The sequence below is a fragment of the Notechis scutatus genome, chromosome 5, assembly GCF_049901735.1.
Source record: "Notechis scutatus isolate UNSWTSFEM ecotype Mainland chromosome 5, rNotScu1.2, whole genome shotgun sequence".
Classification (NCBI taxonomy): Eukaryota; Metazoa; Chordata; class Lepidosauria; order Squamata; family Elapidae; genus Notechis; species Notechis scutatus.
The window spans coordinates 12,091,777-12,113,579 of NC_142013.1; the positions used below are offsets into that span (position 1 = coordinate 12,091,777).

A 21,803-nucleotide genomic window follows, 5' to 3' on the forward strand; every position below is an offset into this window, starting at 1 on the left:
GTAGGCCAGGGGTGCTGCATGTGTCAATCTGAAGCTAGTTTCTCGGCTGTGGAGGCCTTTCCTGAAGGCTCTGACAGCAAAAAGGAGGGCGGGGGGCACTGCAAGCAAGCAGTGGTAAAAGAAATGGGCCGGCAGCGGCCACACAGGCTCCTGTTGGGTGGCGCTGTCAGTGAGGTGAGGTCAGTGGAAAAGACGTACTTCAAAAATAAGACCTAATGCCTCTTTTGGAGGGAAAAATATGACCAGGTCTTATTTTGGGGGGAACACAGTATTTTCACTCTAGTTTCTTTCAGTGGGTTTGTTTTTTCCTAGCATCCGCTCTGTCCTACGTGCAACCCTCTCACCAACTATCCCCTTCAATTAATTCTCCCAAACTCTGATCATAAACAAATGAACCGGGCCTGCTTTTCAATTATTTTGCTTCACCATGCCTACGGGTATGCACGAACACACAAATTCAAAACAAACTCTTTTTTTTCCTCAGCAAATACTCACCAAACGTTAACCATTTTCATTCATCTCTGGGTCTCTCCTAATGACCCAATCACTCGTTCTATATTCCCCCAATTCATTGCCACCCAACCATTCAGATACAGAATCATTATTTTTTTCCTTCTGCAACTCATTTATTTAAGAAAGTTGCGGTTTTCCCCCTAAAACTCCTATCTGGTTCTTCATCTTCCATTAACGTACTGACTGAAGCATAACATGGAACTGTCACCAGGGGTGGGATGCAAATATTTTTACTACCAGATCTGTGGCCATGGCTAGGTGGGAGTGGCCATGTGACTGGGTGGGCGTGGCTTCTTCTCTTTTTTTTTTCAGCACCCTCCCCTGCGCTCCGGTGTGTGTGTGTTTTTGGGCCTCCTGGAAGCCACTTGGGAGGCTTTTTTTCCTCCCAGGAGGTTTTTCTGAGGCTACCATGATTATCTCCTTCATCAGCCATCCCATACTGGCAAAACATGGTTCATGTTTGCACAACGCACAAGGACAAACTTGACTTTAGCCTTAAACATGGATAAGACATTTGTCCATATGGCTGAATATGGCCAGCTGCAAGCCTAAGATAGATAGACAGATTAGATGTTAGATAGACAAATAGACGATAGCTAGATAGCTAAAAATCTAATATAGGTATTCCTCTCATGGTTGGGGATTTCTGGGACTTGAAATTCCCACAGCTGAAAGTTGCCACAGTTGAAAAACACTGCTCTAAGGCCTTCCACGTTGTAGTTTCTAGGTTAAGTATTTAATTGGACTAAAAGATGCTTCAGGCCTTTCCAACTCTGAATGTCCTTTTAAAAGACAGACCATTACGACTATACAACTAAAAGGGAAAGCTACTGTAGTAACTGTGGGTGCAACGGGGTTAATTAGACTTTACTGTTAGGAACAGAATATTGAGCTAAGAGGCCTGTCTAGTAGGAGAATGAATAAGAAAATGAGAAAAAAACACCCATTTCCTGGATTTTGAAACTGTTGCCTGCAGAGGTTGTATTCAGCCAGTTCTGACCAGTTCTGGAGAACCAGTAGTGGAAATTTTGAATAGTTTGGAGAACCGGCAAATACCACCTCTAACCGCCCCGCCCCCATCCATTCTCCGCCTCCCGAGTCCCAGCTGATTGGCTGGGTCTTCTTTTGTTGACCTGCACAGGAGAACGGAGCTGGAAAGCAGGTTAGTGGAGGGGGAGGGAATGGAGATTTTATGGTATTCTTCCCCAGGAATGGGGAGGGAATGGAGATTTTACAGCATCCTTCCCCTGCCACGCCCACCAAGCCATACCCACCAAGCACACCATGCCCACCAAGCCGTGCCATGCCCACAGAACCGGTAGTACAAAAATTTGAACACCACTACTGGTTGGCTGCATTCTCAGTGAGGGTGAAACCCCTTATTCCTGATAGAAATCCTGAAAGCTATTTAATTTTTTTTTTTTTTTTTTTTTGCATTGAAGAGTACCTGCTGTTCATAGTTCTGCTGGGATTGGACTGGCCTATTAGTACGTGAATAAGTCTCCACAGCGCCTGTTTTGGATCTACCAGGAACTCAACTATAGTAGGAGCAACCTTAGATAAAACTCCAAGAGTGAGACGCATTTTCAGATGTAAAGTTCATCGGTCACACCCTGAATGGAAAGACAAGGCCCATATCTCTTCCAGAGTAACAGAAAGAGCTAAAATCAACATTAAATAAACCCTATTTCAGATAGCGACAATAAATTTATTCTAATAAATAAATAAATTATAGTCTCCATTCATTTATTGACCAAATTTGATTCTGTTCAATTTTGGGGGTCTCCGAATGCCAGAAAAACCCAGTCTTAGAGTGATAAGAACTCCGCTGACGGTTCCATTATTTCTTCTTCGTTATCAGCCACATCTTTGTATTCCAAAGCCTCTTTGTGCCCTTTCCCTAATCCCTTAAAATACACGCAGAATCCACACCCTATCACAGATTTGTCCTTAGCAAGGCTCCTAACGCGCCTATTTTTATCAGAGCTGAAGATCCCACTTCACTATCTCAAAACCTGCAGCTTTGGCAAACAGTTCTAGGAGAATTACCGCTGGAAAATTTGTTTTGGGTGCCACCGTTTGTTGAAACAATTTGATTGCTTAAGCCCACCAACTGGTCCAGCTCATGTCATTACGGTAAGGACGGTTACCTTTCCAAGTGCACGCAGGAACTCTTCTAAAGTTCCTGAGAAGCCAGCCAAAGCACATATTCTTGACATCTCTTTCCTCTCGCTGGCTTTGCAGCCTATTAGAATCAAAGATCAACAGCCAAACAAGAAAAGGAGGCTACACAGAAACATTAATAGTAGCGAAAACTGCACCCCACTTATTTTGCTGAAAATGGAAAATGAAAAAAATTACTGAAAGTATCATGCCTTTTGCTTCCTTAACAGTACTACTTTAGAAACCAGCAGGTAAAATCGTGTTTTATGAAAGCATGATTTTATTTTTATTTTCAATTTTGCTGTTTTATTTCAATGGAGATGTTTTCTCTTCTTTTCTTCCCCCCAGGTCCTCCTTTAGAGCAGAAAGCGAGTTGCAAAATAAAAAAGGCAACTTATGCATACAATAAAGGTAAAGGAGTCCCGCTAGATTTTACTCCGCTTGTCATCTCCATTTTCAAGGCCACTGAGCCAGTGCTATCCGAAGACATTTCCGGGGTTATGTGGTCAGCATGATGTCACGGAGTGCTGTTATCTATTTATCTACTCGCATTTGCATGCTTTCAAATTGCTAGGTTGGCAGTTGTTCAGCCTTGGTGGCACAGTGGTTAGAGTAAAGTACTGCAGGCTACTTCTGGTGACTGCTGGCTGCCTGCAATTTGGCAGTTCGAATCTCACCAGGCTCAAGGTTGACTCAGTCTTCCATCCTTCCGAGGTAAAATGAGGACCCAAATAGTTGGGGGCAATAGGCTGACTCTGTAAACCGCTTAGAGAGGGTTGTAAAGTGGTATATAAGTCTAAGTGCTATTGCATTGGCAAGAGCTGGGCAAGGACAGGAGCTCACCCTGTCACTTGATGCTCAGGTCTCAAACCTGGGCTGCCGGCTTTCCAGCCAACAAGACCAGTGTCTTAACCACTGAACCACCACGCCATCAATTTCTGCACGCATGCTCAGAAAATGCACTTGCTTTAGGAAAGCTTATTCCCCAGCAAGAACACAACCAGCTCCAGCCTTAACTATTTTGCACAGGCCCCAAATTATGGCTAGATGCAGGCTGCTGCACCATATGCTACAAACAGTAGGCATATGTATTTTAGTGATGACTTGTTGAGAAGTATGAAATAAATAGCAATTCTATTAAAAACCACGAGTGTTACAGCAAAACAAAAGCACAACTTACACAGATTGAGATGGCCACATGAAAGTCGTCTTTTTAAAAAGAACTGTAGCCTGGCTGAAATGCTACAGTATAGATAGTCCTTGATTTATTATCACAATTGAGCCCAAAATTTCTGTTGCTAAGTGAGGCAGTTATTAAGTGACTTTCCCCCTCCACTTTACGAACCTTTCTTGCCACAATTCTTAAGTGAATCACTGCTGTGATTAAGTTAGTAATACGGTTGTTAAGTGAATCTGGCTTCCCCATTGACTTTGCTTGTTGGAAGGTTGCAAAAGGGAATCACATGACCCTGGGACAAGGCAACAGTCATAAATATGTGCCAATTGCCAAGTGTCTGAATTTTGATCATGTGATCACCGGGATGCTGCAACAGTCATAAGTGTGAAAAATGATCATAAGCACTTTTTTTTAATGCTGTTATAACTTTAAATGGTCACTAAATGAATGGCTGTAAGTTCAGGACTACCTCTATACAAAGGGAATAGTCCTGTGATGGCGAACCTATGGCATGCATGCCATAGGTGGCACGCAGAGCCATTTGTGCCGGCATGCGAGCTGCGGGCAAACTTACCACACTGTGCATGTGCACGCCTCACAGCTGATTTTCGACCTCCCAAAGGCTTGAGGAGGCTTCTGCAGGCTTCTGCAAGCTTTGTAGGCTGAAAACTAGCCCCGTTTCGTCACTTCTGGTATTTTTGGAAAAACAGGAAGTGACGAAACAGGGCTAGTTTTTGGCCTACAAAGCCTGCAGAAGCCTTCCTGAAGCCTTTGGGAGGCCAAAAAAAGCCTCACACTGGCTGAAAATCAGCTGTGAGGTGCAGTGCAGGTAAGGGGGCGGGGGGTGGGGATTGCGCGCGCATGCGTAGGGGGTGTGGGGGGGATGCATTGCCTTCTGGGTGCTGGCATGTGAGTGCGTGCATGCATGTGCGCGCACAATTTTTGGCACAGGAGCCCAAAAAAGTTAGCCACCACTGGAATAGTCTATGGCTTTGCCCATAAACAACTTCCAGCTCATCAGGGGCTAAAATATCTTCTATTTGCATATATTAGTCTTTTTTAAAAATATTAATAATCATCTAGCCATTCCCAAATCAAGTCTGCTTTGGTTCTGGACACTGCCTGTACTTGGCAATTAACCTTAACCTTATCATGCTCAATGCAGCCATTCAGCCAATTCAGTTCACAGAATGTCAGAGTTGAGGCACCTGTTTTTCAATCTATCCCCTTGACAACTTTAAGAGGTGTGTGGCTTCAACTCCCAGAATTGCCCAGCCAGCATGTGAGAATGGCACAGGTTGGCAGAGAAAATCTGGACTCCCAAGTTTTTTAACCGTAGCAGAAGTTTTCAACCTTAGCAACTTTTAAGATTAAGCTATCCTGATGTAAGGTGCCTCAGGGCTTGAGCATTTCGCTCCTCCTTTTGGACATCTACATGACAGTGATGGGGGAGATCATCCGTTGCTATGGAATGTGGCATAATCATTATGCTGATGGTACCCAATTACATATCTCCACAAGTGAGGCTATGGTAGCGCTACATGAGTGCCTGGAGGCTGTAAGGATCTGAACGGGAAGGAACCCAAATGTACAGTTTATTTCATGTAACAACTGTGCCATTTCCTGGATCTTGCTCACAGTCAATCACGCCTTGGTCACCTCTTGTTTGGATTATTGCAACGCACTCTACATGGGGCAGTCCGTATAAGAATACCAGCTATAACTGGTCCAGGATGTGGCAGGGTGAGGTTCACAACACCCCTAGATTTGCCCAAGTAACACCTCTGTTGTGTAAGCTGCACTGACTTCCAGTTTCCTTCTGGATGCAATACGAGGTGCTGATCATTTACCTGTGAAACTCTATATGGCACACAGCCAGGTTAATTGCAGGACCGCCTTTCCCTAAGGACATCTACCTGTTCTACAAGGTTAGACAAGGTGGGAATGCTGCAAGTTCCGCCCTTAAGCATGCTGCCTTGTGTGAGCTAGGAACCGTACCTTTCCGTGTCAGCTCCTGTCCCATGGAAAAAATATTCTCTCTGAAGTTGAGCAGGTAGGTCTCTACCTTCTGAAAAGCATTAAAGATTTTGTTTCCCCCCCCCCAAGCACTGGGATAGGATAAGCATGTCAGAAGTTTAACTTGATGCCAGACTTTTGTTCTTAATTTGTTATAGTTTTAATATGGTTTTTACGTTGCAGGAATCGGGTACGTTTAATGAAAAGAAGGACAAGGAGTGACGTAATAGCAGTGCTCCGGTATCTAAGGGGCTGCCATAGAGAAGAGGTGGGTCAACTTATTTACCAAAGCACCTGAAGGCAAGACAAGAAGCAATGGGTGTCTATGGAGATTCTCAGTTATCCAGGTCATGGCTGTACTACTCATATGCATTACTCAGGTGTCCCTGAGGACACAGATAAACCTCCGAGTGGCCTCAACAACACTCTAAAACACGGGTGTCAAACTCGATTGTCACACGTGATGTATCGTGACATATTGCAACGTATTTTGCCTTTGCGGAACCGAGGGTTGGGCATGGCCTGTGCGTGACACATCCAGCCCTCAGTCCGCCAGTTTGACACCCTGCTCTAAAAGGATGCAAATGACCAGCTGTCTGCAAGGAGCATAAATCCTTCCATTCCCCATCATCCAGTCAGAGTTGATGAAGCTTCTTGGATGAGAAGTGAAATGTCTTCAAAAGAAAAAAAAAACACAAGAAAGTCCAATTGGCTCCTGCACTTTTGGAACAAGCAATGGATGGAAAACTAATCAAGGAGAGAAGCAACCTAGAAATAAGGAGAAATTCTCTGACAGTGAGATTAATCAGTGAAACAAGTTACCCCCCAGAAGATGCTCCATCACTGGAGGCTTTCAAGAGTTTGGACAACCATTTGTCTGAAATGGTATAAATCAGTGGTCGCCAACCAGTGGGCCGGTGATCCGTGAGAAAATTTTGGTGGTCCGCAGAGAAATGTTCCCCCACCCCCAAAAAAATACATACCCCAAAGCAATTAATCCAGGCTGTGCAGGAACACAAGGCTGCGCCGCCCACATGGCCCGCCCACCCGCTGGCCTCCAACCTTTGGCTGAGTGCAAACCTTACCTTACCACACGAGCTGGAACTGGAAGCTAAGACCAAAGGGGAGGGGAGGGAAATCCGCCCCAGGGTGGCTTGCTGATGTTGGTGGGAAAGTCAGTCCCATATTCCAGAGCTGCCGTAGTCACAGGACTGGCCCTTTGGTCATCCCGGAGCAGCTGTTCCTCCACCCAGGTGCACTGGCTTGCCATGGACTGGAGGAACTGCTCCGGGATGACCAAAGGGCCAGTCCTGTGACTACGGCAGCTCTGGAATATGGGACTGACTTTCCCACCAACATCAGCAAGCTACCATTAGTCAAAATTCATATTAGTGGTCGCGGGATTTAAAATTATGAGTTTGGTGGTCCCTGATGTCCAAAAGGTTGATGACCCCTGGTATAAATTGTCCTGCGACTTTACCTTCAAGGTCCCTTACAACTCTGTTATTATGTTAATTCTTGATTGGACTTCAAGTATGCTGGCAAGGGAATTCTGGGACTTGAAGCGCACACATCTTAAAGCTGCCAAATTTAATTTGAAAACCTCTGACATAGTCCAATATTTTGTCCAGAGAAGAAATCCAGTATTACAGCATCCCTAACATTTGTCCGCTCAGCCTCTGTAGAACCCATCACTTCCTGAGACAGTTTTGTCCACCCTTAAGCATTTCTTAAATTTAGGAATACTTTCACGATGTCCAAATCTACTTCCTTATAATATAAACCCATTGCTTTGTGAAACAAGATGCATATAGCTATTCTTGATTGCCTTGCAGGAAAAACAAACATTTTACACAGATTGAATGAATTAAAAAAAAAAATCTTGTTTGAAAAAGCATTTTCCTCAAGGGAAAAAAAACACCATATAAAAACCATTGTCTAATATTCCTCCACATATTTTCTGTTGCAAAGATCAGGGAACCGTGGAAGCGGGATTTATTCTGCTTTCGACATCACTTCTCTAACCTAATCACCTGTGGCCAACAGCTATTGTCTTCCAGTGACGAGGAAGAGAAAGGGTTTCAGTATTATTACTTTCTTCTTTGATGCCAGCGAGGTCAGCTGCCTGGCAGCCTGGTAACTTGGAGAAGATAGTTGCCAGATTAGAAACAGCCTTCACATTTATCAAATGAAAACACGACATTTTTATACAATGTGAAGGGCACCCTGAGCAAACCCTTCTAAGGCAGAACGCGCTAAGAAGGACGAGAAGCATGATAATAATGAAATACCTGTAAAACCCAGCACAATTAACGGCAAGGCAGTTGATTATAAGGAATATTTTCTCTTTAGTATGGAGACTGAGTGTTATTCAGCAACTGCAAAATGTGTAGCAGCACCTTGTATCCTGTTTTGCTTCCAGTTGAGTAGCTAGGTACATAGATAAAAGATAGGTAGATAGATAGATAAATGGATGGATGGATGGATGGATGGATGGATGGATGAATGATAGACAGACAGACAGACAGACAGATGGATGGATGGTAGAACAACTGAAGAACTGGTTTGGTGTAATGGTTAAAGCAACAAGCGAGAAACTGGACACAGAACTAGACCAATACTCGAATACAGCTCATCAGCCTGGAACCCACATTACGTATCTGATATTAACACAGTTGAGAAAGTCCAGAAATATTTCACAAGAAGAGTTCTCCACTCCTCTACTCATTGCAGAAATTCTAGACCTAGAAAGCCTAGAACGACGACGCCTTCGGTCCGATCTAAGTATAGTATACAAAATCATACATTGCAATGTCCTACCTGTCAATGAATACTTCAGCTTCAACCATAACAACACAAGAGCACACAATAGATACAAACTCAAGGTTAACTGCACCAAACTTGATTGCAGGACATACGACTTCAGCAACAGAGTGGTCAATGTCTAGAATATGCTACCTGACTCTGTGGTTTCTTCCCCAAACCCCAAAAACTTTAAGCTTAGACTGTCTACTATTGACCTCACCCCTTTCCTAAGAGGTCTGTAGGGGGCGTGCATAAGCACACCAACGTGCCTACCGTCCCTGATCTAGTGTTTCTTTTTATTTTTCTTATATGTATCTATTTCATGTATTCACAACTATGTTTATACTTATACCTATTATCTTGTAAGTGATTGACAAATCAAATAAATAAAAATAAATAAAATAAAATAAATAAACAGAACATAGAATCATAAGGTTGTAAGGGACCTCAGAGGTTTTCCAGTCCAGCCTCCTGCTCAAGACAGGAGACCTTACACCATTGCGATCAAATGGTTGCCCTACTTCTGAAAACCTCCAGTGATGGAGCACCGATAGTTCCAAGAGGCAAACTATTCCATTGATTCTTTTCACCGTCAAAACATTTCTCCTTATTTCTAGGTTGGATCTCCCTTTAAGCAGCTTAGTGAACTTGTTAAACTTATTACAGCTTTAACAAACTGATTAGGGAACTGGAGGCTAAAACATATGAAGAACTGTTGCAGGAAATGGGCATGACTAGTCTAGTGAAGAGAAGGACCAGGGGAGGCATGATAGCAGTCTTCCAATATTTGAGGGGCTGTCACAGAGAAGAGGGGGGTGTCAAGCTATTTTCCAAAGCACCTGAAGGCCAGATAAGGAATAATGGATGGAAACTGATCAAGGAGAGATTCAACCTAGAAATAAGGGGACATTTTTCTGACAGAACAATCAACCAATGGAACAGAAGTTGCCTTCAGAAGTTGTGGGAGATTCATCACTGGAAACTTTCAAGAAGAGACTTGTCAGGAATGGTTGTAGGGTCTCCTGCTTGGGTGGGGAGGGGGGTTGGATTAGATGACCTACAAGATCCCTTCCATTCTGCCTCAGGCATAAAGCCAGCTGGGTGACGTTGGGCCAGCCACTCTCTCTCAGCCCTAGGAAGCATGCAATGGCCAACCCATTTCCCAAAAACCTAGCAGGAAACTGCAGGGATGTGAAGACAGTTGCTACCAGTCCACTGGCGTATGGATGGATGGATGGAGGAAGGGAGGAAGGAATTATTATTATAATGAACTTATCTTAAAAGCAACTTGAGTTGCTAATATTTTAAACTGAGAACAATCTTCTCTACCTATTTTGCTTTGTTTGTGCTGCAAGGGCCTTCTTAGGCCGAACAAGAGATGAAATATACATCCCATAGTTTATTTGGACTACAGCTACTTTAAGATCCATTGTTCCCACCATACAGCTTAAACCCTAGGATACTCAGTTTAGGACTCATACCTACACAATTGAATGCATCATCTATTTACAGAGGCAAAGAGAGGGAGCTTTTGATAATGAATAGTTACCAAGTTATGTTGGAGCTGGTCGGACATCCACTGTGCAGGATCATTGTGTTCTATAAACAAAGCAGTTTTCTTTTCTAGTTTGACAATATGAATAAGCACTGGCTCTCCCAAGTGAGAGTCAAGCAGCATCATCAGCAGTCCAAATAAAAGATCCAGCACAGATGGAATCTGTTCTCCGAGATTAGGAGCAGCAGGGACTTTTGTGGTCTAACTGGCCAGATAATTTCTGATGTCTTTCCCATGAATCAACAGTGACATACACACCACCCAAAGCAAAAGATTCATATGTTAGGACACGATTTATTTGATTTTGGCGTATGTGATATGAATCAATCACTGTGGTTTACACACCGTGCTATATAAGTGTAATGCGAGAGCACGGATTATGATGATTTGTTCAATAAACCACAGTTTTAACACCCAAAGAAAAACATAAGGTCTCAAAGATACCTACAGCTCTTGAACATTGTTTCAGGAGAGGGGGGTAATGTTTTGGGCCACCCCCATCAGATCAAATTAGTCAATCCTAAAGGAAACCAAGCCTGACTGGAAGGACAGATACTGAAGCTCAAATAATTTGGCCACCTAATGAGAACAGAGGACTCCTTGGAGAAGACCTTGCTGTTGGGGAAGACTGAAGGCAAAAGGAGATGGGGATGGCAGAGGAAGAGATGGTTAGACAGTATCATTGACCCAATGCACATGAATTTGGGCAGATTCTGGGAGACAGGAGGAGGGCTGGCCTCTATGGTCCATGGGGTCATAGAGCTGGACACAATTTAGTTACTGAACAACAACATTCCCCATTGCTAAAATTCATCCATTTGGTTTCTTGCCCTATTGAAGTAGCAAGCACAACATTGCAATGGCTACGGAGACTTTCAATCATCAGATCAAACCCAAGGCTTAGATCTAGGCTGTGGGAGCCGGCCTGGAAATAGTATGCCCGCCCACTCCATTTTCGCTGGCAGAGGGCTATCAAAACAAACTAAAAACCAAACAAAAGGAGAAACGTTTGCCCTTTTGCATTTGAGCATTCAAGAAGGGACAGGAAAGGAGAAAGGGAAGGAGGAAAGACAAAGAAAAAGATGGGAAGATGGGAAGAGAGCAAGGAAGGAAAAATAAGGAAAGAGGGGAAGAAGAAAGGAGAAGAAAGAGGGAAGGAAAGAGGAGAAAAGGAAGGAAAGAAGAAGGAAGGAAGGAAGGAAGGAAGGAAGGAAGGAAGGAAGGAAGGAAGGAAGGAAGAAGAAGGAAGGAAAGAAAGAAAGAAAGAAAGAAAGAAAGAAAGAAAGAAAGGAAGAAAGAAAGGAAGGAAGGAAGGAAGGAAGGAAGGAAGGAAGGAAGAAAGAAAGAAAGAAAGAAAGGAAGGAAGATTATAATGAGAGTGAAGGTCTCAGGGAAGCCCTACCTTGGCACTTGGCCACTTGAACTGATCACGCCTGCCATGACCCCACTGCCTCTGGCCACACCCCTTCTCCTCCAAGGTCAAACACAATCCTCAATGAAATCAAGTTTGACACCCCTGATCTAGGTCATGATTGTCCCAAAGGTGCTTTTCCAAAAGGCAACTGGACTTTCTTGGATTTTTTTTTCCCCCTTTGGAAAAAGTTCTTTAGAACTGAAGAAGCTTCTTGGATGAGAAGCAAAATGTTTTCAAGAGAAAAGCACCTTTGGGACAACATTGGAATGTTAAGTCTTAACATACAAAAATAGGTCCATATGTGAAAGTGTCCTACTTGCTTTACTCCTTATCATCCTTCCAAATTTTAAATGTACTGTCTTGGTTTACCAAATGGGTAAAGCCAATCCCTTTTTTTTTTTGGCATGTAATTTTGATTACAATAGTTTCATTTTTAAAATCAGTAGCCTCCTAAATTTTGAATTATCCTCTCATAGTGATAAAAGATCAGTAAGATACACAAAAAGGGTCACCGAAATTGTTTTTGAAAAGTAATTGTCAACTCAGGGCACACAGTTCACACCACATTCTGTCTCAGGTCTAAATTATCTGGCGAAATATTAGCGCTACATTTTGATTTTTACATTAACATTCTTCTCTTTTTTTCCTGTTATTTCCAGTTACTACAACCCCAACATTCTAAGGATTTTATTTCTCAAAGCTTAAAACAATATTCTGTCTCTGAATGCATTCCAGGTTTAATCTGCATTAAGTACTTAAAACAATGGTCAGATAATTCAGCTGTGTTATAAAAGGGTTTAAAAAGGGAAAAAAAAGACACGTTCTAATTAACGGCTTTGTCATCGTGGATGAAAAGGCAGAAATCACTTAAGCTCAAAGCTTTTTCAACTTGTACCATATCCTAATTGAACATTAGAAACCTATGGCAACCCACCCATTAATCTGTGCTGGATAGAACAATTTGAAGATACTTCAATGAAGGCAATTAAGGAGAGTTAGAAAGGAGAAAGGAGCCACTTCTTCCCACTGGAATTTGGTTCCATAAGAAATGTATAAAGTCCATCTTCGATAGCACCAAATAGAATTAAGCCAGACCTAAGCAATATTCTGCTGACTGATAACTAGAGTTCTGCTACTTGACTTGATTTTGAGATTAACATTATTTTTTTAAACAGATAGTCCTTATGATTACAACTGGAACCCGAATTTCCATTTACTAAGCACATCAATTTTACGAACTTTTAGTGAATTGCTAAAGTTGTTAAGTAAACCACACAGTATTAAGCAGATCCAGTTTACCTCGTTGAGTTTATGGGAAGCCAAGCCTTGCTGGAAGATCATACAAATGGTGATTAATTACATGACATTGCAATATGGTCATAAATACATGGTGATGCCTAAGTTCCTGCATTTTAGTTACATGACCATGGGAATGCTGCAATGGCCGTAACTGTGAGGACTAGTGGTAAGTCACTTTTTCAGTGCCTTTGTTACCTTCTAATTGTTGCTAAATTAACAGTTATAAGTTGAAGACAACCTGTAATTAATTGAAAGATGTTAACACAAAACACAAGGTGTTAGGAATTGGGAAGCAACTGCCTTGAAATTCGGCCCTTAAGTTGACCGATTGGGATCTCCAGAGGAAAACAGTGATTGTAGCTAAGGATGGTATGATGTTGCTGGAATGGGCAAGCCCAACATTTGTGGTCCATTGGGGGTTGAACCCATTACTTTAAACACATTACTAAGTGTTTCAAGGCAAAAGGATGCAGGACCTTAACCTAACCTCTTGATTCTTAGAAAAAAGCACCCAAGCCCCAGATCAAAATGGTTTGGTCAATTCACACCAGAAGTTTCACACACATCAAGGTTTCTTCAGCCTTGTTTTAGCACTAAATCAGAAGTTCAGTATGTTGAAGGGTTAAGATGCTAGGCTCCAAATAGTCCTTGATTTATGACCACAATTTGAGCCCAAAACTTCTGTTGTTAAGTGAAACATTTGTTAAATGCCTTTTTTGTGCCCCATTTTACAACTTTTCTTGCCACAGTTGTTAAGTGAATCACTGCATTGACAAGTCAAGCCTGGGTGTTAAGTGAATCTGGTTTCCCCATTAACTTTAGAATAGCAGAGTTGGAAGGGACCTTGAAGGTTGTCATGCCCTTGTTAGAGTCAGACTCTGAGGGAGAGGTAGAATAGCCAACAGGGAGTGGAGGTGTGGCTCCGGAGGTTGTGGAGGAGGCTGGGGAAGGGCAGAGGCTGGCTGGGCAGTCAGAGGAAGAACCAGGCCCATCCCCTTTTCATCCTAGGACATGCAGGGATGAATGGAGAAGGCAACAACTTGGCTTACGAGAGAGGAAGCGGCCATGATCCCTCTCATTGGTTGCAGCTGGGGAGAATAGCATATAAGAGAGACAGTGTTGCCAGAAGCAAAGCGTGTGTTGAAGTTATCTTGGTTGGCGTCCTTCCAACAGACTCTGCCTTATTATCTCCTTGAAGTTGGTAATTTACCTATCCTGGTCTGTTGTGGAAATTCCTTCATTGTAGTTTGTTTTAGTTTTTTATTTCACCTCTATCTGCTCATTAAGTTCAGACTGTATTGCTTTCTTTTGAAGACTATTTTTGAGTATGTTTTATCTCCAACTGAGAATTATTGAACAGTGGGGCCAAGTTGGAGGCATTAAAGGACATTTATTTACGTTTTGGATTTTGTTATCTGGGTCATCACAGATGTCTTCTAGTCCACTTTTTTTGTGGGAAGGTCACGAAAGGGGATCAAATGACCCCTGGGACACAGCAAAGGCCATAAATATGAAACCACTTGCCAAGCCTCTGAATTTCGATCACACAATCATGGGGATGCTGCAAATGTTGTAACAATGAAAAACGGTCGTAAGTCACATTTTTGAGTGCAGTTGTAACTTTGAGTGGTCACTAAATGAACTATCATAAGTTGAGGACTACTTGTAGAATCTGGAGGCATGTGATCCAACTAAACAATGAGCACTAAAGTTTATTTTCACCCACTCCCTCCCTCTTAGCTCAATCTATTCCACAGAGCTATTGTTGTAGTAAAAAAAAATAGATTTTTTTGGGGAGGTGGAAATTAAGTTTTTCGACTGTAATAGATTGCTTTGGAGAAAGGGCAGGAATTAACAGAGAAAAATAAATGTAACAAATAAATAAGTCTTGGCCTTCATTATTAAATAACAAAATAGTCAGGCAATTATAACCCATAGAAATATGGTCACACTCCCCCCCCCCCCAAAAAAAAAAGATAAAGATAATCCACAGAGGTTTACTGAAAAAGCAATGATTAAAGAAAACAAAACTTCAAGCTGTGAATTTATCTTTATATAAAGCTTGTCCAATTGCAGAAGCTGCAAGCTGGGGGTACAAATATTCTAGTCATGTCAGCTTCAAACATACAAATAATTTGTAAGAGTCCCTGCCTACATTTTTATATATGCATAAATAAAGTATGGGTTTTATTTTACATATATTGTAACATGGAAGGGGTCAGGAACGCGACTATAGCACTTACTAGAGGTTCAATAATGTGAAGCTCAACAGGGTGCAAGCTGAATTATGGAAATTAAAAATGGAAGTGCGAAAACAGCATTTCATTAAATTCAAGATCACTTAATATGCTATTTAGGCTGCCCAGCAGCCAATAAGGACAGAGCAGGGAGCAAAAATTCTTTTTGCAAAGGATGGAAATGAAAACAAAAAACCCACCCCTCTGCTCACTTCGCTCTTAAATAAGGGTCACGATTTCATAATCTGGATTGCCGATACAGAAATCTTGCCAAAGTGAAGGAGGTCAATGCTTAAGATAGGACGGCGCAGTGGTTAAAATGCAGTATTGCAGGCTAACTCTGCCCATTGTTAGGAGTTTGAGCCTCACTGGCCTTAAGATTGACTCAGCTTTCCATCCTTCCGAGGTGGGTAAAATGAGGATCCAGATTGTTGGGGGCAATGTAAACTGCTTAGAGATGGCTGTAAAGTCTATATCAGTCTATATGCTATCCATATATTGAACTTAGCCATACCGTGTGTTCATTGTAACTTGTCATGATGTGGGAACAGGTAAGGCAGGTTTAATGAATAAAATATGGTTAAATAACTGAGCATTTAGCACATTGTGTAAATCTTACTACAGATAGTCCTCAAATTACAACCATTCGTTTAGTGACCATTCAAAGTTATAAAGGCACTGAAAAAAATCACTTATAGTAACAGCAATAGCACTTATATACTGCTTCACAGTCTTCTCTAAGCAGTTTACAGAGTCGCTGTCAGGATTCCGGCAGTTACCCCAATTAAATCATGAGTCTCGAGCCAAACTTCCAAAACTTTAAAGGATTTATTTAACATGTCCAGCACTGCCTGGGTGTAGCCGACTCTGAGACACATAATTCATAATTCACCCTTGACCCTGGTTTTCCCCCACCCCGTGTGTATCATAATTCATATTCTCCAATGGGACACATCCATAGCCCAGAGTCATCAGTCATGTTCTCCAGTTAGAATTTTGCACACCAGAAACTTCAGTCACCTAGTTACTATCTCTGAAAAACTATGTATGAAATGCACTTTTGATTTCCAAGCTGCTGCACTGTTCATTCAAACCCCTTTCCCCACTCCCTTTCTGTTGGTAACTCTAAAACGACCATAGAAATATTTTATGAGTTGACATTCAGCATATTGCCCCCAACAATCTGGATTGTCATTTTAACTCACCTCGGAAGGATGGAAGGCTGAGTCAACCCTGAGCCTGGTGAGATTCAGACTGCCAAATTGCAGACAGCTGGCAGTCAACAGAGGTAGCCTGCAGTACTGCACTCTAACCACTGCGCCACTTATGATCATTTTTCATAATTACAACCATTGAGTTCGGGGGCCTGGTAATTGATTCATACTTATGATGGTTGCAGTGTCTTAGAAGTAAAAATTAGCTTCTGGGGGGAAAAATACATTGTCAGTTGTGGTCATGTGACTGGTGGCCATTACAATGTCTGTGAATATGGGCCAGTTACTGAGCAGCCAAAAAAATGCAGTCACAGGACCTTGGGGTAGTAGGAGATGGGCATCATAGCTTCAGAACCAGGTAGTAAGTACTTTCCGGAAGATTCATTGTAACTTTGAACAGTCACTTAAATGGCCGGTCATAAGTCAAAGACTATCTGTACCAGATTGGGTTGCAGTGGCTCAGTGGTTAAGATGCTGAGCTTGTTGATCAGAAAGGTTGGCAGTTCGGCGGTTCCAATCCCTAGCGCCGCGTTAACGGAGTAAGCTCCCATTACTTGTCCCAGCTTCTGCCAACCTAGCAGTTCGAAAGCATGTAAAAATGCAAGTAATAAAATAGGAACCACCTTTGGTGGGAAGGGAACAGCGTTCCGTGCACCTTCGGTATTTAGTCATGCCGGCCACATGACCACAGAGACGTCTTCAGACAGCGCTGGCTCTTTGGCTTTGTAACGGAGATGAGCACCACCCCCTAGAGCCAGAAACAACGAGCATGTATGTGCTAGGGGAACCTTTACCATTACCTATCTGTACCAGATTGGAGAAAAACCAGGGAAAATCCCCACTTAGCCAAGATGGGGGCTAAGGAACACCTGCCAAATGAGGTTAGAATATCCATGCTGAGCCTAGCCTAGCAGGAATGATGCGAAGTAAATAAACAGAGGACTTTCTGACTTGTGTTTAAATGCTTAGAAAAAAGACAGGATGAAAACTCAATCACTTTCTTATTGTCGACATAAAAGCAGAATTTCCATCTAACGCCACTGCATTCAGGCCATAAAAGTGCAATCTGTATTGCCATTACCAGGAAAATGCAAATGCAAGAACTCATTTCTGCTATCTTAATATTTCCAATAAACTTGATTTTCCTCAGCATTTAAATCTCTGCCCTTTCTCATATTCCTTAGGCTAGAATCCTGTTTCTTTGCAAAGAAATCTGTTGTTCCTCTCAAGGTTTACAAAAAGTTTACTCCCCAGAGTCACACATCTCCATTTCTGGGAATCAATCTTAGATCCCTGCAAATCCACGTAAACCTTAATTGGACCGCATACTTCTGAATAAATGGCTACTTTGGGAAACACTGTAAAGTTCAACTTTCACCAGTATTCCCGAATTTGGTGGTTCCCTCCGGAGGCCTTGACCTACCACTTCCACAATCCCCAATCCATTCAGCGTGTGTGAATTGGGAATGAAGGAAGCTGGAGTCAATGGTCGAGGATACCAGAAAAGCTCCCACAACGAACAACAATTGCTGTCCCAAAGGTGCTTTTTCAGGAGGCAACTAGCCTTTCTTGTTTTTTCACTTATCATCTTCAGGTAGTCGGGAATGGAAGGATTTATACTCCTTGCAGACAGCTGGTCATTTGCATCTTTTTAGAGCAGTGGTTGCCAACCAGTGGCCAGGGACCATTGGTGGTCCGTGAGAAAATTTTGGTGGTCCGCAGAGAAATGTCACCCCCCGAAGCAATTAATCCAGGCTGTGTGGGAACACAAGGCTGCGCCACCCACATGGCCCATGGGAACACAAGGCTTGCGTCACTTGCATTGCAAACAACACAAGGTAGTAAGGGGAGGGGGGAAGGGCAGAGGGGGGAACTTGCCCCCACGCACCTGGCCTGGCCACCGGGGCTGCTTCTTTCTGCTTCTTTCTTCTTCTACTTTTGGTTGCACGCAAGGAAAGCATCAAAAGTCTTTCTCTCCCCCAAACTCCGCCAGAAATGAGTCTTTGGGACCCTGCAAGGCATCCTGCTCCAAGAGGCTGCGCCAGTGCGACAAGTCTCACAAAGACTTATTTCTGGCGGAGTTTGGGGGAGAGAAAGAAAGACTTCTGCTGCTTCTGCTGCTTTCCTTGCATGAAGCCAAAAGTCTCTCTCTCACTCTCTCCGCCTGAGACCGGAGCTGGAGACAGTATCCTGCTATCCCAAATAATGATCGATCAGTAGGAAAACGGGGTGGGGAATTTTCCTGCAGACTTTTTGGGGGGTTTTCCCAAGGTCTCTGGTCCTCGGGATTTAAAATTATGAGTTTGGTGGTCCCTGAGGTCCAAAAGGTTGGCGATCCCTGTCCTAGTCCAATCCCCTGCCCGAGCAGGAGGCCCTATACCATTTCAGACAGGTGTCTTCTTAAAAACCTCCAATGATGAAGCATCCACAACTTATGAAGGCAAGTTAATTGTCCTCACTCTTAGGAAGTTTCTCCTTAATTCCAGGTTGCTTCTCTCCTCGATTAGTTTCCATCCATTGTTTTTCGTCTTGCCTTCTGGTGCTTTAGAAAATAAGTTCACCCCCACACCCCACCTTCTGTGTGTAGTACTACAACACATCTTTAGCGTGCAGTAAGTACGAGACACCGCCCCCTTTCTACTACAGGCTAAGCAGCCACCAACACCAGCCACGTTTCACCCATCCTGTTCTGCGCATTCGTTCCGGACAGCGCGCCCTGATTTATGACTCCGTGCGTCATGGGAACGGCGAACACGGGTTGACACAAACACACACACACAAATACACACACGTGTCCTGGAAATTGTGATCTGCACCTTCTACCACCCACCCCCAATACGAGAGTGGGGGGATTCCCGGCGCTGTAATCCCCAACTCCTTGAGGAGGAGGAGGAAGAAGCGAGGAGAAGTGAAGCTCCGGGAGCGCCAAAAAGGGAAACGGGCGGCAGTCGGGCAACGCCAGCTGCGAGGTCGGGAAGTTTCAAGCGGCCCGAAGTCCTGAGAGCCGCTTCCCGGCGGGGCTGTGAAGCCGCCGGACCGTCGCTCCGTCCCGCCCTCAACTCTCTTCCAGGAGAGACGCGGGACCCTCTGCCCTTTCTAGGCATTCGGCCTGGCCGCCCTTTTTTGGGAAGGCGCGCCCGCCGCCGCCTCGTCCTCCTCCTGCAAGCGCAGACCGCTCCTGCCTCGCCGGAAAGTTCCGCTCGGGCTCCTTCTCCGCCTGCCTGTAGCGCCCCAGAGGCCTCCTCCGCCGCTGGCTTCCCTCCGCCCCGCTCGCTCTTTGCTTTCCTGCTTCTGAGGAAACGCGGCGTGGGGAGCCGCGGCTCCCGCGCGCAAAGCGCCCGGCTTTAGGCGCGTCTTGCCCAGCCCAAACTTCTCCTCGGCCCCGCCGAGCTGCCTGCCTCCTCCGCCCGCCCCGGGCCGTTCCAGGCACAACTCCGAGCCGGGAGAGCGTCCCAACCAGGCGCTCCCACCCCGGCGACACTTTCCACAGGCAGCGCAGCGTCATTCCCGCCCCTCCACCCGCTTCCCCCAAACCCGGCGCTGCCCGACTCGGCCGCCCCGCTGGAACTCACCGGCGCGCACGTGCTGTGGCGCTCCCGGCCGCTGCCCGCCAGGCTCGCCTTCGCCCGGGAGGACGTGGCAGAAACGAGCGGCTGCGACCGCGGCTCCTCCCCAGCCCAAGCTGCGAAACGCGGGAGACGCCTCCCGGCTCCGCTCTAAGCCGCAGGCGGGACGCCCTCTGCCGAGCGAGGGCCGCCTGAGCCGGCTACCCCGGCGAGAACGGGCGTCTTGGCTGGCTGGCCGGTCCTGGCGGCTGCCTGAGCTGGCTTTCCTGTGGTTTCACCCGCGGCGCGGCATCCTTCTCCCGCCGCCCCTCCATTCCCTCCCCTTTTTTTTTTTCTTCGGAGAAAAATTGAAAACGTTCAAAGGCGCTGCGGAACGAGTCCGAAGGACGGGCGCACGCTGGTTGGGTTCCGACGACACGCTCAACCCGGGTCAACAAAACGCCTCCGAAACGAGAACGCTCGTGCCGCGTTCGCCTTCGTTTGGCGTGTGGGGGCAGCCCAACCTGGGAGTGAACGATACAGACCGGGATGTACACCTTGTGGGTTGCCAGTTGCTTGTTATGGGGGGGTCTCTTGTTATGATAAAGGTTGTAAGGGCAGCGCTTTGCTTCTGTTTGCAGCCCTGCTGGAATAAGAAAATGAGATATTGAAATATGAATGGTGAAAAGTGGGGGCTGGGGAGGGAAGTCCAGTCTGCCTCTCTCATCCATAGTGTCTCTGCAGTCCTTGACTTTTAACCTTTCAGAATAAAATACACCTGAGGACCTGCAAAAAATAAAAAATAAATAAACATTGGAGACCTACTTCTGACAACACAGCTCAGCCCACACTGAACTAGCCACATTAAAACTAACCGGATGAGTAGACCTGTTGCTTTATACCAGGTAGTCAAACTTAGTACAATTGAGCCCTGGCATTTCTGTTGCTAAGTGAAACATTTGTTAAGTGAGTTTTGACCCATTGCATGACTTTTCTTGTCACCGTTGTTAATAGAATAGAATAACAGAGTTGGAAGGGACCTTGGAGGTCTTCTAGTCTAACTGCCTGCCTAGGCAGGAAACCCTACACCACTTCAGACAAATGATTATCCAACATCTTTTTAAAAACTTGCCATGTTGGAGCATTTACAACTTCTGGAGGCGAGTTGTTCCACTGATTAACTGTTCAGTCAGGAAATTTCTCCTTAGTTCTGAGTTGCTTCTTTCCTTGATTAGTTTCCATCTATTGCTTCCTGTCCTGCCCTCAGGTGCTTTGGACAATAGCTTGACTCTCTCTTCTTTGTGGCAGCCCCTGAGATATTGGAAGACTGCTCTCATGTCTCCCCTGGTCCTTCTCTTCACTAGACTAGCCATGCCCAGTTCCTGCAACCGTTCTTCATATGTTTTAGTCTCCAGTCCCGTCATCATCTTTGTTGCTCTTTTCTGCACTCTTTCTAGAGTCTCAACATCTTTTTTACGGTGAATCACTGCAGTGGGTAAAATTAGCAACACAGTGGTTAAATGAAACTCGATTCTCCCATTGACTTTGCTTGTCAGAAGGTTTGGACACTGCAACCGTCATAAATATGAATCAGTTGCCAAGCGTCTGGATGTTGATCATAGTACTAGGGGGATGCTGCAAGTGTGGAAAATGGTCATAAGTCACTTTTTTCAGTGATGTTGCAATTTTGAATGGTCACTAAATAAATTTGTTGTAAGTCAAGGAATACCTGTATAGGAGGTTTCTGGTCCCAATGCCATCAGCCAGTGAGGATCCTGTCCTAGAAGGAATCTGCATGGACAAGAAGAGGGAATGATGAGGCTGGTTGAAAAAGGTGACACTCGATCCCATTGGATTATCTTCAA

At 44.4% G+C, this 21,803-nt stretch overlaps 1 long non-coding RNA gene across 1 annotated transcript in view; it reads right to left on the reverse strand.

Moving 5' to 3' along the window:
• Positions 1 to 20,110, reverse strand: part of LOC113420124 (uncharacterized) — a 61,454-nt gene extending 41,344 nt beyond the window's left edge. The window contains exon 1 of the long non-coding RNA XR_003372013.2: positions 19,966 to 20,110. This is a non-coding gene — a long non-coding RNA (uncharacterized LOC113420124). The remainder of the gene's footprint in view (positions 1 to 19,965) is intronic.
• Between the last annotated feature and the right edge of the window lie 1,693 nt (positions 20,111 to 21,803).